Source organism: Spermophilus citellus, assembly GCF_964194105.1.
Source record: "Spermophilus citellus genome assembly, chromosome: 3".
Taxonomy (NCBI): domain Eukaryota; kingdom Metazoa; phylum Chordata; class Mammalia; order Rodentia; family Sciuridae; genus Spermophilus; species Spermophilus citellus.
Window position 1 is genome coordinate 223,581,469 of NC_138184.1, and position 16,208 is coordinate 223,597,676.

The 16,208-nt window shown below is 40.2% G+C and overlaps 1 protein-coding gene across 1 annotated transcript in view; it reads left to right on the forward strand.

Annotated features, from left to right (window-relative positions):
• CNTNAP2 (contactin associated protein 2) overlaps positions 1–16,208 on the forward strand; it is a 1,934,648-nt gene that overhangs the window by 1,195,796 nt on the left and 722,644 nt on the right. The gene's annotated exons all lie outside the window — the stretch shown is intronic.

Sequence of the window (16,208 nt, forward strand, 5' to 3'; positions counted from 1 at the left end):
GATGCACCAGGAATTCATAGAGCAATGATTTTGCAGCTTCAACCCACATTCCTTTAAGAAAGGGGTCCTTCCTTTCTCAACCTGGTTTCATTTTTGAAATAAAACTAGGAAGTAATTTTATAAATTTCTACTAGTAAATTAATGAATTTTAACCAAGAGTTACTATCATGGGTGTGTATTTTTTTTTCTTTTCTGTCTACATAATGTTTCTAAACTAAGCCTACTTGGCTTTTTTTTTTTTTAAACTTTGTTTTCAGTAGAAAGAGAAAGAGGGGCTAACACCAGACTTGTAGCTTGGCAAAGTGAGTTGTAGTACTTGACAGCAGCCAATCACATTTGGTCCCTGTGAGCATGGAAAGCTCTTTGCAACAGTAACAAAGATCACAGATAAATCATGATTGTAGGTACCAGGAAACCTTTTCTTTCTACGCACGTGCTGCATTGGCTGCTGCAGTGGTTATCCTTGGATGAAACCTTATCTCTTCTTTGACCTTGTGTGAATGCCTGCATGTGCTTTGTGTGGTAGCAGGCGTACGTGCCAATGTAACCTTAAAGTGTCTGTTTGCTTTTAATCACGCTCAGTAGATTCATGGTGTATGTGATCATCTTGATCAAAGCATTACAGCAGACTGTTATCTTGGAGGAGCATTAGTAAGATACAAAACTGTCATGTTATTTAATTTTTTTTGATAATAATTTTTAAACCCAGGGGCACTCTCCCACTGAGCCATGGGCCCCACTTTTCTGTAGATTTTACTTTGAGATAGTGTCTCACTAAGTTGCTGAGGTTGGCCTTGAACTTGTGATTCCCATGCTTCAGCCTCCTGAGCAGCCAGGATTACAAATGTGCACCACTGTGCCTGGACAAAATGGGCAAATTTTTAAGAAAATAATATGAGTTGGATGAGAAAAAATATAGGATGGGATATCACCTAAGAGACCTTTTGTCCTGAAACACAGAGCACACCCACTCCCTACTCTTGCCAGAGTGGAACAAGATCTCAGACATTTTGCATTCATAAATCACTCATGCTATGGCGTCAAACAGCCATACTCCCATTAATAGATGTGTTCTTTTGAGATTCTTTTCTGAAACCACCCAGGAGAACTTTTCTTGAAAGAGAGAACTCCAAAATATTTCTTGCACATCAAGATCCTTAATACTAAATATTCACATCAGCAACATAAGAAACTGTATACATAAAGATCAAAGGTCATACAATAGCATCTGATGTGACGGTTCTAGCTTTGAGTTAGGCATCTTCAGCTAAGGACACAGAGCCAGAACTGGCCATGTTCCATAACTAAATGAAAATTAAGTCAGTAGGAAAGCTTTCAGGATAATATCACAAATAGCATTTTTATACATTAGCTTAATTATGCTTATTAATCATTAGGAAAGAGAAGAATTTTTATTCTCATTTAAGAAGCATAACTCTTATTTAAATCAAGATCTGTTCTAACCTTACAGAGAACAATATTTTTTAACTTAAATAAGCATAATACACATGTCCTTTTCCCAATAATTCTTGTACAGCAAGGAAACATTAGACATAGTTTTAAAGATTTATATATACTCATCACAACATAGTTTCGAATGTTGAAAGATAGGAAAATATTTCAGCATCCATCAATAGGTTATATGATCAAATAAATTATCTAATTATGTTTTAAGAAACTGTTAGTCAAAATGCAGATTTATATTTATTTGATGTAGAAACCATAAGAATCTCAACCTATACTTAAAAAAAACTAAAATCAGAACAAGTAGTTTAAATATAATTTTTTAAAAAAACAAAATGACATATCCTAATTTTAATTGTGATTTATGCCAGGTAATGACATTAAAGGTAATTTATAAAAAAATTTTAAATTGTTTCTATATTATCTTAATTGAAATTAAACATACATTATTTTTATAACAAATGATAAACTTGTTTTCATTAAAAATGTAGAAAAGAGAGATGAAGTAGGAATTAAAAGACCAGATATTAAATACTACTATATGTTAAATCTCTAATCCTATCTGAAATAGCTGTTTTTCCAAATACCCGATTGCAATCCTTTTTTTTTTTTTCCCAGTGATTGACCGGAGAGGTGCTTAACCAAGGAGCCACATCCCCAGCCCTTTTTTAATATATTTTATTTAGAGACAGGATCTCAATGAGTTGCTTTAGGACCTCATTGAGTTGCTGAGGCTGGCATTGAACTCATGATCCTCCTACCACAGCTTCCCAAGCCACTGGGATTGCAGATGTGTGTCACCACAACGGGTCTTCAGATTGCAATCTTAAGGAAAGGGACTGTGTGTTAATTGCTTTTCTCTCAATGCACACCTCCCTGGAAAGAGTAGGCAATGGTAAAGATATGATAAATAAGTGTGCAGATGTGGTTCAGCCTTTCTTTCTTTCTTTGTGGTCCATTTTTCTCTTCTACAAAACAAACCTCAGCTCTCCACGCATCTTGCCAAGGGTTAGGACAACACATGTTGACAGTCAATCAGTCCAAGTGTGAAGGAGAACTCTTGTTACCACAGGGATCACATTCACAGCAATCAGAGAAGCAAGTGTCACATTCCCACCCCACACAGGGCTTGAGGGAAAACTGGGGAGCAGAGAGCACAGGGCTGCTGCTCTGTGACCGCCTCTGCTCTCCAGGGATGCAGAGCCCTCTTAGGGGCCCTAAGCCTTCCTGTTCTGCCTCCAGCTTTCACCTCAATCTACTCCCATGAAAGCTGGACTCCTGTTTTAACTTGCTCCCAGTGGAATCTGCATTCTCACCAGAGAGAAGCAATTATCAGCCAGGACAACCACTAGTTGTCAATTTTGCATTTAGTGGTCACCCCTGAAGGCCCATGCTGCTGGTCTACCCTCATCTGAAGGCCAGCACTAGCTCTGTGCGAAGCCAGAGCTCCCTGTCAGGATCCAGATCCAAATCTCTGCTGAGACTCTGCAAAAGTCATAAATCTACTCGAGAAAATCCTATGCCTGTTTAAGAAAAATACCATATTATTGAAACTAATGTTTATGCTACATGAAAAAAAATCTACTGATAGCAGGCTTGCTAGTATATCTGCCTAATCATTATCATAATATTGTATTAGCTACTCAGAACAATGAAAGACCAATTTCTTTATTCAGACTTTGTAAGGAGAATGTAATTTTTTGATAGATGAAGAGACAAGACGTAGATACAGATGATGTAGATATAGATAAATAGATAAATGTAAATATGTTTTCACATATATTGTATTTTATTTTTATATTTTATTTACTTTATATTCAGAATTTACATAAAAAGGTATTTATGTGTATTTACACATGGATAGATTTTTAAGCTGACTTTAAGTTTTCAGATCTAAAAAATTTAATTTACTTTTAAAAATCCACTCTATACATGCTTTTCCATATTTATGTGTATTTATGTATCTGCATATATATACATATTCATAGATATGCATACACATATACACCTCATATATATACTTTTTATGCTCTCACATACCTGTTAAAAAGCTTGAGATTTAGTTCAGTGAGGACAGAGGCATAGAATGAACTAGCCACAGGTTGTAGGAAATGCAGATTAATGGTGTGTTCAGAATCGTGTAAATTTAATCAGGTTAAGATTCGTAGAAAGTAAGATTTGAACTAAAGAGGATTAGTGTGTGACACTGAAAGAAGTAAGAAGATTGTCCAACTCTGTGAGAAGAACTCTCTCACCCAGTGAAAATAAGAGAATGGGCACACTGCCGTCCCAGGTGCTGAGCTGCCGACCCATCTTTGCCCTCTCTGTGCTCACACCCCACTACCAATCTGTTCTCACGCTGCCATTGCTGTCACTCTGGTACAGATGCCATGTCCTTTGGTCAGGTTGTGCATTCGCCTCCTGCTGGTCTACCTGCTTCACCCTGGCCACATCTGTCATCACAGTGGCCAGAGCCACCCTGCTCAGCTCTGCTTCCCAGTCCTCATTCATCAAAGGCAGTGGCCTCCCCTCTAGACCCTCAACTACACTTGTCCAGTCTTGGCTCTCCTGGACTTCCCATTGCTTTCTTACTTCCTCTCTCTTACTTTCAGCCACACAAGGTTTATTTTTTTTCCTCTGTCCAATGTACAGGGCAGACATGCATTGACCTACTGTTCCCCCAACAGATCTTCCTGCAGGAATGTCCCACTGCCCCATCAAGTCCTTGCTCACATGTTACCCCCTCCCTAGGATCTTCCTGGACAACCGTGCTTAAAATTATAATCCCCTCACCGTCATCTCCGTTCTCCTGTCCTTCCTTGTTTGCTTTTTTTTTCTCATGACATTTATCACTTTCTAACATACTGTACAATGTGCCTCTTCACCTGCTTTATTCCCTGTCTCATGCAATTAGAATGTCAATCACATGAACTCAGGAATTTCTACCTGTTATGCTCAGTCCCATCACCTGGCACCTCATGCAGTTCCCAGCACATTAATAGGTACCCAGTGAATATCTGTTGTATTAAGTAAATTTACTTACACTGAGGACAGCAAGAAAATCATCTACAGAGAAGGATCTAAGACCAATCCTACAAAAGGCTAATTAATTCAACAGATCTCCAGCTGAGAAATATTGAGGGTGTGTATTAAGGTGGTAGTTATGGGATAGTATAGTAATTATGAAATGAAAAATAAAAATCAGAGTAAAATATAAATATAGGTTCAAAAATGAATAACCATATTTTCTTCTTAGAAAATCAACGTCTGACCCTTTAGTGCTCCTATAACAGCAGGGACAGAAGATTTACAAAATCTATATGAATTAATGAAAGGTTGAAAATTGTTTGAAATGTTCAGATAAAATTTAATATAACTCTTATAATGTCATTGCACAAATATTTCCAGAGGCTGATAAAAATTATCTACTGCTAATTGTATGTTTTATACCTTTTTTTTAAAAAAAGGTACTCATGTGTAGGACAAAAAAATAGACAAAATTAATCATAGACTCAGAATGATTCACTAAGTACAGTTTATAAATTAATTAGCTTTCTCAATCTTTTCAATTAAAAAAAAGTGTTAAAGCATTAATTTATTGCTTACTTCAGTGTTAAAATGCTGGTTAACTACAAAACATTATTAGGGGCCAGCATTAAAAATCCCCTTACAAATGTCAGGGGAGGAAAACACATTTAGAGTTGATTTGCAAATCCAGCCTTCTAAGTGGGCCGGGGTTAAAGCCATGCCACTATAGCCCATGACCACACTCTGATGACATATATGTGAAAATTTCTCCCTGTGGCTTACGTATGTATATTTATACAATATGTATGTGTGTACGTGAGTGCGCACGTGTGAGCATTCTTAGTAACATGACTTTTAGTCATACCAGCCTAAGGTAGACAGTGAAGAAGGATGCACACAAATTTACTTAGAATTTGAAAACTCCAAGCCTTTAATTTCAGGTGTTTTCTTAATTTTCATTCCCAATATGTGAACTATATCTTCTAGATTTCGCTCACAAGCATCTTTCATTCAGAAAACAAGACACAATGGATCCAATTAACGTATGGAACCAGTGCTGCTGAGATACTCAGGAGTAAAATCATGGAATAGGGTCTGCAGGTCCTCAGAAGCGATGTTCCTAGTGCTTCAGAGGCCGACTGGAGTGCGGAGGCCCATTCCACTGGAAGGAGCCACCCCACTCCCACATAGGCGGGAGGTCTACGGGGCACGGAGAGCTTCTGAGTCCTGTCTCCTCCTGTGCTGGGAATGGGTGGCGAGTACTTGGGAAAAGACAAGCAACACAGACACAATGGCCCAGGGCGAAGGTGAGCAGCTGTGGGAGGGAAGCCCTCCTGGGCGCTGGAGTATCCATCCACTGAGGTTGGAGAGGTATTCTGCAAGTGCACAATTAGTACCGAGCTCGAGAGTCGCAAAACAGCTTCAGGACAACTACAGCGAAGGACAGTCAGGACAAGAGCAGCAGGGCCTGGGGCTCTTCCGCAGGGGAGTGGGAGAGTTCAGCTGGGGCAGCAATCAGGCCCTCTTGGGATTGGGGGCTTCTTTGTGAAGATATTCTATTCAGGTCCCTGAAAGTTAGAACTTCACATCCATAAAAGGGACTTAGAAAGACTGGAATAACATTGAATGGAATTAGTAGAGAGTCCCCCTACCCCCACCCCCGTCACGTTGGTGTCCTATAAAAAGATTAAAACGGCTCAAATACTATCTTTTCGAAAAAAAAAAAATGTTTTCAGGAAATGGAAACATTTAACCTCTGAAAGTTGGAAAGAATATAAAAAGGAAAAAGAATCATCCATTGCATCATCGAGAAATAACCACTGTTGTTCTGACACATTTTCTGTTTTTTTTTTTTTTTTTAAGTGCATTTGTTAATTTATAAAAAGCAAATTTTATTGGTGGCAGTAACTGTCAAAATTGTCACACAGAATGGAAAGATTTTCTGAAAATATCTATGCTATCCATGTACTGTACTATAATTGAGGAAGGAATAAAAATATATTGAATATAGGAAAAGTTAAACCTTATTAAAAGAAGTAGAAATAGGAAAGTTGATTTCAGCTGGGCACTGTGATTCCTGTCTGTAATGTAATCCCAGCAACTAGGGAGGCTGAAGCAGATCACAAGTTCAAGGCCATCTTGAGCCACTTAGTAAGACCTTATCTCAAAATGAAACAATGGGCTCAGGATGTAGCTCAGTGGTAGAGCATCCCTGGGTTCAAACCCCAGGACTACAAAAAGAAATAAAATTAAATTCACTTGGGTTTCACACGGTAGCCAACGTAACAAAAGAGAATGCTGAAGAGAAGAAAGAGAATGGGATTGGAGAGAGAAAAAATAAACGAGAGAAGAGAGGAGATAGAGATCACAAGACAGAGCAGAAGAGGGCAAGATGCTGACCTCTTTCCTCTGGGAAGGTCCAGATGTGGGGACCTGTGCTGTGTCTTCCTAACTCTGTGTGTGCCTTCTGCAGTCTAGCACATATGTAATAGAAAAACACGCTCATGCAAACAGAGGCTGGTGTTTTTCTAGACCACAGACTTTCCTTCGAGTATTCAAGTGGGCAGGGTACGCTCTCTCGAATCTTATCAAATTCTACAAATGCTGAAACAACCAGCTCTGAACAAGCGTGCCCAGCCCAGTTTCCAACCTCAGATATTTTGCTTGGATTTTATTAACAAACCTCTTGTCCTCAAACTCCCTTGAAATAGACTTTACAAACAATCATGACTTAGTTTCTTATTGTTACTCTAACAAATGATCACCAACTGAGTGGCTTAAAACAATACAGGGTTTATCTTGCAGACTGGGGGACCATAAGACGAATGTGGGTGTCACTGGTTAAAATCAAGGTGTGGGGCTGGGGTTGAGGCTCAGTGACAGAGCACTTGCCTAGCACACATGAGGCACTGGGTTTGATCCCCAGCATCACATAAAAAAACTAAATAAACAAATTAAGGTATTGTGTCCATCTACAAGTAAAAGTTTAAAAAAAAAAAATCAAGTTGTGAAGAGGGCTGGGTTCCCTGTGGAGGTCCCAAGGGAGACTCTGTGCCTTTGTCTTGTCCTGTGTTCCTTGGCTCCAGGGCCCTGCCTCCCCCTTCCAACCAGCAAGTCTATCACTTACAGGACCCTCCTGCCTCCCTCTTTCAGTTCTAAGGGCCCTTTGTTTATACCAAGCCCACCCTTATAATCCAGGATAATCTTCCACCACAAAGTCCTTAACATAATCACTCTGTCAAGTCCCTTTTGGTGGCATGTTGACAGGTTCTAGGGATTAGGACATAGATATCTTTATGAGACCATTATTATGCCTACCAATAATATATACATGTACTTTGTGATTATTTTTAAAAGAAAAATAGACTCAGAACACCAAATATTTTTTAATTGTATTGAAAACAGAAATTAGACAGCATTATGAGTTTCTTAGACTCTAAATCCCTGCATCTACATGTTTCGCACTGGAAGAAGCCATTCTTCCATGTCTAAGTCATTCTCAACACTATTTGGGCACATGAATTTTTTATAAAATTCATATCTATCTGCTTTTTAAAAATTCTTCACTTTCTTCTCATTTGCTTCTTTTCCTCATTGCTTTCCAAAGAATCCAGTAACGACATTTCAGGCAAAATATTACAAATACAGGAAGCCAGGGCATGAAAACTCAGTGAATATTCTCATGAGCCCACGTGTTTGGCAGCCCAGAGGGAGACTGAAGGTGCATCTGCTGTGTGATGTATTTCCATGGCATTTCAGATCAGGGGTTCTGAAGGGAAATTAATTGCAAATTATCTACAGGAATGTGTTGTTGTGGCTCCTGCATGATCTCAAATCAAATGGAGGCAGAGACGATTCTTACTTTGTCTGATTTTCCCAGCAGAACCAGTCTGTCTGCCATGTTTTCAACTGAAGCACCACAGTCTGGAGGAAGGTGCAGGGCCACACCAGTGCCACCTCTGAGCCCTTCCCTTCATGACTACAGTGTCACACCTAGTCTGTTAGGTGAAGGACAGGCAAAGGGGACTTCTGTATGTTTCCAGGGCTCAGGGGCTCATATATCACCTCCAAGGAAGAGGAGATCCAGAGTGAAATGGAAGGGCCAGTACTTGGGGACTCTTCCCATCTGTTCCTAAGAGAAAGGCGCACAGCCTTGGGGTTGCCAGAACTTATCAAGAACATGAGACACAAATGAGCTTTCTAACATTCCTGTAAGAATTTTTGAAATTTTCTAGAAAAGTCCACCTCACTATATTCTCCATTTCTTCTCCTACTAAAGTGTTTAATATGTTCAATATGTTTCTTTTCTAACACTCGAGGGCCTCTAAGCATCTTCTGCTTGGTGTCTTCTTTACCCTAGCGCTTGGCTGTTCACATTTCTGTCTCCCTCTGAGCAGATGCCCCTTCTGTTGCTAATGCCTTAGTAGATGATGGCAGTAAAACTAATGTTTTTTACCAAATTCATATGAATCGCCCCTCTGATCAGGTAAATTCAATAGCTCTGACTTCCTCTCCAAGTCAAGCTTGAGGTCCCTGGTCTGGTCTTATTCAGGATCCAGCAGGTCCACCCCTGCAGGCTGATTTCCTGTGTCTCTCATGTATGACCCTCACATTCCTGCCAAATAGAGCTGCTTCCCCTTCCTGGGATTCTGGGAACAGAATGCTCTAAACTTGCTTGCTTCATGGTTTTTGTTCATGATATTCTCCTTCCTCTGTGGACCACAGTTCTGCCGATCACTTTGTTCAGGGACCTTAAAAGCATATGACCCTTTTTTCTTTTAGAAGATTTGGAATCAATTCAGAAATAAGACTCCAGTACGAGATTGATCTATTCCAGCTTAGTTTCTCCTTCCAAACTCACCAAAACATGAATGCCACTGCCTGTCCCTTTTTACTCCCTGGGATCCATAAGTATGGAGATGGGGTCAGGAGGGGTGAGGAGAATATGGAGGGAGGTCAGGAGTGTACCTGAGCTCACATCCCTCCAGTGGAAATGTGAAGCCAAGGCATTTTTATGAGGCTTTCTTGAATCTGTTTATTAAAAATTATTTTCACATTTTACTACTAGAATTGTAGGTTATACCACTCATAGAGCGTTTATGTAGTGGTTCAGTTCTAAATATTGTCCATTTGTCATATATGCTGTCTTCGTCTCTTCTAGCTGCTATAACAAAATACCATGGGCTTATAAATAACAGAAATATCTTTCCCACAATTCTGGAAGGTGGAGATTCCAAGATGCAGGCATTGGCAGATCTGGTGTCTGCTGAAGACCCATTTTCTGGCTCACAGATGTTGCCACTCACTGGTCCTGTGTAGTGGAAGGGGCTCTAGCAGTCTCTGTCTGACTTCTTTTATAAGAGCACTAATCCCAATATTGAAGGTGCCACCCCATGACTAATCACCTGAAGTCCCCACCTCCTAAAACCACTACTTTGGGAGACTGGATTTCAGCATATGAACATGGGAGATATAAATATTCAGACCTTAGCACATACTTTCTTGATTTCTGTTTTAGACTTTCATTGATACTTAAAGGAATGTCTTGGTATTCCTAATAACCGTTATTCAATCTCTCTACCTGTGTTTTCAGTGTGTAGGGAAAAGATGAATGAATGAATGAATGAATGAATGAAGCAATCAGTAAATAACAGCATGTTAGGACAAAAGTCAAATGTCCATCTTCCTTTATTCAATTCACAATATGATTTTCATTCACAATATTTAGAATCATTATCAAAGTTGCAGTGGAGACTATAAACAAAAGGGAAAGTTCAAGTGGGAAAGTTGGAATTTAACAGTGAAATGGTAACAATGAATGTCTTGTAAGGTCCAGAGCAGAAAATATTTATGTGCAGTTCTACAAAGGTCTGTATTTTGGAGGGAAATATTCAGATGTATGCCTTTTTAAAATCCACTGAGAAATATGTACAGCTGATGATTTGACCCCATTCAAACTTCAGAAGGCTCTGGTTTAACAAAAAAGATCTTATTCCAAATGCAAGTTTCTTGCTGGGGATGTGGCTCAAGCGGTAACGCGCTCGCCTGGCATGCGCGGGTCGCTGAGTTCAATCCTCAGCACCACATAAAAGTAAAATAAAGATGTTGTGTCCACTAAAAAATAAATATTAAAAAAATAATAATCTCCCAAATGCAAGTTTCTTGAAGAAAGGAAATTCTATATCTTACTCTGTATCATTCACTTGTGAGGGAAGACAATATATTTGATAAGCATTTGTAAATGAATTGCAAACTAATAAACACAACAGGTCCACTTCCTTATTGAAGAGCACATCATGGGTCTCTTATGGCCCAACCCAGGGGTGGCCCCAAGATTCACAGAACAAAATGCACTTTCAATTTTCAGAGTCAGAGGTCTCCTAAGGGGAACATATGAGCTGGAAGAACTTAGAGAGTCATGGCTCTCTCCTGGCTCAGGGAATCCGAAGAGATCTGTGTTAGATAGTTCAGGTCTACACACCCAGTGCAGCCAGAATACTGTGTGTAGAAGGAACATCTAAAAGTCTAGCTGCAGGTCTGAGTGCACTATAGGGCAGCCCTGAGGGTCCCTTCTGAGTCAATGCAGCACAGGAGTCCCCTCACAAATTTCTCCTCCAGAATGAATCTCTTGGAGGGGAACAAGAAAAAGGAGCAAAAATAGAAGCCACAACTATGGTGACCCTATTGTCTTCAGAAAGAGTGTTAACCTGAGTTATATAATAATTCCTACTGAATAATGTCCACAATTAAAAATGTTTCCAATCACTTACACCTGAGCAAATCTACAGAAGTGATACAACTGCTTGTTGAATCCTGTTGGTAGGCAAGGAAATGAGGATGGAATCAGCTGTTGGGGAAGTTCTGACAATGGGGACATTCAGGGATTGGCAGCTGCGTCTACAGATCCTTTCAGCTGGCAGTTCTGGTAGGAACGGGAGCAACCAACTGATCACAGACTATATAAGGGACAATCTGTCCTTACTCTTAATTTTTTCATAACCCTCATTTTTACATAATAGTCTTGCCCATCTTGAGGTTGAGAATCAAGGGTGTCACTTTAATATGATTGATCATCTTTTCTAGGTTAAAGGAACAGAGAGCACACACTGTCATAGGCCTTCTAAACAGCAAATGGCTCATGTGTGTCTCCGTGTGTGCACACATGTGTTTATGTGCAAGACAGAAAGACAGACAGTGGTAGACAGAACTAGAGAGATAAAAAGGAGAAGATACAAACAGCTCTCGATAAAACAGTCCAAGAGGGGAAAATGGCACATGGAAAAGGAGAGGTGATACTGGATTCTTGGGGAAAACGGAAGGTGGCAACCTGTGACTCAGCAGGTGAACACCTGGAGGAAGACTCAGCCACACGGGCAGGCAGACACTGGAGACTGAGTGTTGGCATCATAAATTCCAGGCTCTGAACCTTATCCTGGAAGGTCCTGACTTAATAGGATTGTGCCTCTTACCATTACAAGGAAACATGATAATCAGTCATAACTAGGGAGAGAAGAAATTCTCTGTCGCCAGGTTATTTCAATAAATATACTTTTAAACCCCATTAAGTCAAGACTTTTAATATCCGAGTATGAGCTTGTTTCCTGAGCTTACTTTACAACAGAAGCTTTATCTTGGGGGTCAGGGGCTCCAGGATGTCTAGGGATCAATGTTCCAGAACATGCTTTGGAAAAGGTTGTTGGAAAGCTTTTTAGAGATGCCCAGACCCTTGGCATGAGTTCTTCATCAAGTTCACAGCATGACTTTGGGCAAATAACCTCCTTTCTTTGGATTTTCTCTTAATACTTGGCAACTAAGATGGCAGAAGAAAATGAAGTAGTCTCTCTGATCCCTTGAAGTGCTAATACTCTGTGAGTGTATGGCAAAGAAGCTATAATATACAGCCTTTCTGGAATGGAGATATCAGGCTGGAGGTGAAGTTTCACTCATGAGGATTAAATCAGTGACAAGTGCCATATTTAAGAAAAATATATAATCAACTCAAACACTCTCATAATGGCTTAGTGCTCCTTGCTTGAAGGAATGATTTTTAACAAGGTCATGATTTTAAAGGCTAATGTTCATTTTTGCCTCAACCATGAGTATAAACTAGAACCTGGAGTATATAGGTCAATATATTCTGAGATGTATTTCGGTGTGTGCTCACCCAATCAATTAGACTTTTTAAGTGAAAATGAAAACCTCTTTGAGTTCAGGCATAGTAGATAAAATGAGCCTAGCTGGGGAAGACGGCAGAGTCACATGCTTAGAATTAATATTCTCCCTCCAGAATGTCAAAGTGTTAAGAAAAAGAATGAAGACATTTCCAAACAGCTTGGTCTATTTTTTTTTTTTTACTTTTGCTTGATCTCTACTTTTTTTTTTTCTCTTAAGACAGAAGCCATGTTTAAGTTTTTTACACACCATCAACTATGGGGTCAACAGAACAGTGTAAACTCTTTACTTCTACGAATTATGCCTGACACATTTTTTTTTTCACATTTCATAGCTCAGAAAATCAAGGTTCAGAATTCCTAGAGATCAAACCTAAGGTCTTAAAAACTGTCAAGTTAAGACTTAAAACAGATTGGAAGTGCATTTTAAGTTTTCTCAGTATATTCTCCATCATCCACATTTTTTAAGATGACCACATGGAGAGCATTTCTCAAAGACAGGTATGCACACTGTTTAAAAGCCCACACACACAAAAAGCAAACTTTCACTTAAATTTTAAAAATGTATTCCAAGAGGCTTGTAATAAGAATATAGTTAGACTTCACCAAGTAGCATTTGGGGCCACATTACACAGCAGAATTGGAATGCTAATTGCTTGTGTCTCCCTACTCCTTGACCTCAGGTGGTATTAGGTGGGACACATACATGAGGGGAAGGTGTTAGCCATGTTACTACAGAGTCCTCTCATGAAGTCTTTTTACAACAGAAAAGTTGCCTTCAGTTTTAGTTTTGATTTTCCTCAAAGTGATCCTGAGACTGAGACTTACCAGGAGGTTGGTTACACGGGAGATGATCATGGAAGGCCTACGTGAGGGAGTGGAGATGAAGAGAAGGGAGAAAACAGGAGGGTTGCACTCACCAGTGAGTGACTGCTGACAGTGCCTGGGCTCCACTCCACAGGACAGCCTGAGATACCTGTGGCACACGGAGATGATTTCACTGATTTCCACCCAGGGTGCACTCAGAGGAGCTTAACTTAGACACACTTGCCAGTTCTTCTTGTGAGCAGCAAAACAGGCTCCCTCTGAGCCTAAGAAATCCTGTGGAGAGTGGCAGGTGCTTGATTGGAGAAGATGCCATTGTACTTGAAGTAGTCAGCCTCCATTGCAGCTGAACTCAGAAGTGTGCTGAGGGGATAAAGAAACAGGAAGGTGTGTTCCGTCACTCACAGGCATCGTGCTGAAGGCAGATTACGTTAGGATAGTTGCTCTGCCAGTAGCCCGACACTCCTGCTGTTAAAGCTACTAGCTGGCTTTCTGAGGATACAGGATTTCCCTTGGCACACAGGGGTGGAGAAGAGCCCAGGAAGAACTGGAAACCCTGCCTGGCTCTCGTGTGCTCGGTCTCCGATTTGGCTTCCTTCAGATGCCAGGCGCCTCTCTTTCCTTTCCATACCCCCCTGCTCCAAACACACAGGGAAACAGACCAGCTCTTTCTGTTTTTCTTGTATACTTACTTGCACTGGGTCTCATCATAGAATTCACATTTCTGGCCAAGAGACCCAGGCTAGACACATGTAAGACAGGAGTAGAATTAGATATGGGACCCCCATAAAAATGGGCACAGGAAGAGATGAATTCCATATGCAAATTCACTACAATACCAAGCCAAGCAGATCCGTGGTTTACCATAGAACCAAAGGCAGAGGTGAGGAGGACTACCTTCTGAGCTTTTCAAAAAGGCACACATTTGCTGATCCCAAACCTTAACCTACAATACAGAAGTAGCTGCCTGGACACTATTTGATAAGATAAAGAACTGAGGCAGTCATGGGTCTGAATCTGTCTTTGATGACAGAAAGTGGAATAATGTGTAACAAAGTTATGCTAATCATAAAATGGAAAAGAGTTGTGTCCATCCTAGAATCAGCCCAGAAAAAAATATGACTATATTAGCCTCATCTATCTATAGTATACTGTTGAGATCTGTAGATTCTAAGTTTAATGACACTATATCATGAAAAATGATACTGGAGAATTTGGACTATTTTTTAATACCTGGTTCTCACTGAAAAGGTAAGCTATTTTTTCCCAATATAAATAAAAATTAGCACACACATTTGACTGATATTTATATGTGTCCAGGTGGTCCATTTTGGCTTTTAAAAGGGAATCCAGCACAGTATATGGAAACCAAACACCCTTCCTCTCTTCCCTTCTTCCCTCCCTTTTTTCTTTCCTTTCTTCCTTCCTTCCTCCTTCTCATCATTCATTCGTTTATTCATAGTGCTATGTTACTGGCCCTGTGTCACATACTCCAGAGAAGCAGTGGACACCAGAAACAAAGTCTTTGCTCTCTTAATTGTAAGGTAACACCCAGGCTGAACGTAACAGTGTTTCTTTTTTCAGAGAACTGTTTCTCTCACAGGCTATTTCCTGAGCAGAGTAGCATTGTTTTATCTTTTATTAATTGGACTACTCTGAGGATGTTACCCACTTCCTCAAAAACGAAGGCCAGATAATCAAGGGAGTTGAACTTTAATAAAAATAAAGGCAAAGTATATTTGCATTTTTTTCATGTGATAGAGCCAAACGTTTCCATAACAATTTAATGCCTAGGCAATTTCACCACTGGTGATTTCACAGATAACACGGGTGTACCTGCTGTGGACGGAGCACATGGAGATGTGCACTGGATAAAAAGATTTTCATTTCTGAGTATTTTCATAATGTTCCCTTCTGTTCCTGAACAAGGCAAAAATATTCCACCTGTAGGACTTCCCAGTGGTGATAAGGTCTCTGTCTGAGAGGAATTTAGCTCTCTCCCTCGGCTTATCCATGTTAACCTGCTTATTTAACGTAGGTCCAGAATGCTATTCAGAATATTGAGCTTGTTATGAATGATAGTTTCCATGGTGCTGACAGCCGAGGACAGAACCATACCTTACTTTTCTATCAGACGCTAGGATTCCTGTAGCAGCTTCTCATATATGTTTTCATTTGTTTCTCATAAAAACTCTGGGAGAAAAGAAAATTCCTGCTTTTCTGATGAGAGGACAGTCTGAAGGTGCTTAAGTGCCACATCAGAGATCATGTAGATTATAATGACAAAGCCAGAGCCCGATCCAGTTTCACTACTGTGACTGAAAAACCCAACCAGGACAATTGTAGAGGAAAAGATTATTTGAAGGCTCAGGGTTTCAGAGGTCTTAGTCCATAAAGGCTGGCTCCATTCCTTGGGGCTCCAGGTGAGACAGAACATCATGGTAGAAGAGTGTGGCAGTGAGAAGCAGCTCACATGTGATCAGGAAGCAGAGAGAGAGACTCCACTCTCCAGATACAAAATATATACCCCAAAGCCATGCCCCCAGTGAACCACTTCCTCCAGCCACACCCCACCTGCCTCCAGTTAGCACTCAGTTCATCCCATCAGGGATTAATTCACTGATTAGGTTAAGGCTATAACCCAATCATTTCTCCTCCAAACCTTCTCGCATTGTCTCACACGTGAGCTTTTGGGGAACACCACACATCCAAACCATAACA